We start from the raw sequence: 3,298 nt of genomic DNA, 5'->3' as shown, positions 1-3,298 counted from the left end.
TCGTCTCTCAAATGGCATTGTTCAACAAGGAATTCGATCGTCTACCAAGATATATCTTTAAAGATCTGTTTTAAATCATTCCAGGTATCTTACAAGATGATTTTGGCAGTGAAGATTGCTTCTCAAATTATCTTTTTGGAAAATTTTATGTTTATAGGCCTATAACTCGTACCCTCGTCTTTCAAAAGGCGTTGTTTAATAAGGAATTCGATCGTCGGCCATGATATGTCTTTAAATATGTATTTGAAACCATTCTAGGTATCTTACAGAATGATTTTGGCAGTGCAGATTATATCTCGAGTTATCATCTTTTTGGGAATCTTTCAAACTAACAGTTCTGGACACAAGAACAATGCAATTCTACGCATTCAAAGTTGTTTTGGAATGATGTTGACAGCAGTACTTTCCTCTATGGGCAATTAAAAGAAATAATACAGTTTTCCTCATTTAAAATTCTTCAGCCTATTTCGTATTTTATAAATAACATTGTCAGTATGGCTAATTTGGTATAGCCAACTGTTTAAGTATTTACCTGCAAATTTACAGTCAAATGAATCATAATGCTTGTCTAAATTACATGAAAAATAAATGTCTTAATTGTCTAGCTAATTTTTAAATTGGAGATCTATTATTTATTATTTTTGCTAATAATTAGAGAATTATGTGACACCTTGTACATGCAAATCATTATTTTTTAGCTAATTCATAAATTGGAGACTTATAGACACTCTTGTGTATGAATAGCAAATGAATTATTTGTTTAGCTAATTCATAAAATGCAGAATTATCTGACACTCTTGTACATGAAGAGTAAATAAATTAGTTTTCTACCTAATTCGTTAACTGAAGAATTATCTGACACTTTTGTACAGAAAGAGCAGATGTGTTATTTTTTTAGCTAATTCATAAATTGTAAAATTATCTGACACTTGTGTACATGAAGAGTCAATGTATTATTTTTTAGCTAATTCATAAGTTGGAGACTTATCTGACACTCTTGTACATGAAGAGCAAATGTATTATTTTTTTAACTAATTCATAAATTGCAGAATCATATGACACTCTTGTGTATGAAGAGTAAATGTATGAATTGTCTATCTAATTCATAAATAAGAGAATTATCTGACACTCTTGTACATGAAGAGCAAATGTTTTATTTTTCCAGCTAATTCATAAATTGGAGACTTATCTGATACTCTTGTACATGAAGAGTAAATGAATGATTTGTTTAGCTAATTCATAAACTGGAGAATTATCTGACACTCTTCCACATCACTTGAATAAAGGCTTACCAGCATCAGTCTCTAGCTCAATCCACTAGCTCCCCCCTAAAACGCGCTGGGTGGGTCCGCGTCCATTTGCCGAAATATTTCCAATCTGGATCACCGAACCGAGCTGTAAAATCCGAGCAATAAAAACTAACGGCTGTTTTTAATGACGCCTATGAAGGGACACAATTTTTCTCTATTTTTTCTAGATCTCTCTCTCTCTCTCTCTCTCTCTCTCTCTCTCTCTCTCTCTCTCTCTCTCTCTCTCTCTCTCTCAGTTTAATTGCTGGCTATAAATGACTTTGTGTGTGTGAGAACAAAAAGCTTTGCCTGAATATCGAGGTGGTTTCTTTGTATCTGTTATTTGTCAAAATAATATTCACGATTTCCTCTATCATTCTTAACAACAAAAACGCTGTTGGTTCCAAATCCACATAGAGAGAGTTAAGCAGTCATTATCACACTGTGAGTGTAACAGGAAAATAAAACAAGCAAAAAAATGCGTCGAAGTTTCTTCGGTGCAATTAAGTTTTCTGTACATCGTATAATCAAGGCCGCCGAAAATGGATTTATCTTTCGGTAGTCTTGGTATACTGTCATGCTGTATGAGCCGCGGCACATGAAACTTTAACCACGGTCCGGTGGTGTCCTGACCTATATCGTTGCCAGACGCACGATTATGGCTAATTTTAACCTTAAATAAGATAAAAACTACTGATGCTAGAGGGCTGCCATTTGGTTTGTTTGATGATCGGAGGGTGGATGATCAACATACCAATTTGCAGCCCTCTAGCCTCAGTAGTTTTTAAGATCTGAGTGCGGACAGAAAAAAGTGCGGACGGACAGATAAAGCCGGCACAATAGTTTTCTTTTCAGAAAACTAACAGCATAAAAATTCGATGCCTTAAAAGTTGAAAGATTTAGTCTTTATCAGCAATATAAAAGACATCAGCCATAATCGTACTTCAGGCACCGTTATAGGTACCAAAAACATAGGCCACTACCGGACCGTGGCTGAGTTTCATGGGCCGCGACTAAGAGTTTTATGGTCCGCGGCTGAGGCCACCACCGGAGTGAAAACTCGATTGCGCCGAAGTTACTTCGGCGCATTTTTCACTTGTTTTTAATGAAGGATAATTTTTTTGAAATATCCATATGATTATTAATGTCCAGCATCAGGATAGGAATGTCAAATTTAAATTCCTTGAAATATTCAGCTAGACCAGAATTGTAGTTTTAAAAAGCCAGATGATCTCTGTAGGAATACAGGAAATAAAACACACAATCATTCGTTTTTTTTTTTTTTTTTTGTACAAACCAGCTATATTCTCAGAAAATATATACATATTTAAGAACCAAATGTACAAAAGACAATTACACGACTTATCGTCCTCCTTAATATCGTGAAGTGTACACAGGGCATACAGCCACAATCTTTTCCAAAAAAAGGATGTTGGAACACATTGGTAGTTCACGCAAAAGGGTTATTAGTGGTTGTCTCTTTTCCTCAGCAATTTGCGAATATTTTTCTTCGATTATAATCTTTGTTTACTGAAGATGAGTTCCAATTTTTACTTTACTTAAAGAACATTAATATGATGCGTCTGTTTTTTTTTATTTCAAGATGACTTTAGCTTATTTGTCTCAGTTATTGAAAGTCCTTGTATTTTTTGGGGAAAGTAAAAATTTGACAAGCAGAAATTCTTAACATCGAGTTTTAGTGTTATCTATCTATTAATTGCTTTTATTTCATTCATAATCCATACTGCAAAAGGAATATTATATATATATATATATATATATATATATATATATATATATATATATATATATATATAAACATATATATATATATATATATATATATATATATATATATATATATATATATATATATATATATATATATATATATTTAATAAATATATATATATATATATATTTATTAAAAGTACAAAACTTTATGTTGTATCCTTACTGTCAACAAACATCAGATAAAAGTATCATTTGTACATATAAATCATTATCAG

The sequence above is a fragment of the Macrobrachium rosenbergii genome, chromosome 54, assembly GCF_040412425.1.
Source record: "Macrobrachium rosenbergii isolate ZJJX-2024 chromosome 54, ASM4041242v1, whole genome shotgun sequence".
Lineage (NCBI taxonomy): Eukaryota > Metazoa > Arthropoda > Malacostraca > Decapoda > Palaemonidae > Macrobrachium > Macrobrachium rosenbergii.
This window is presented reverse-complemented; position numbering follows the sequence as displayed.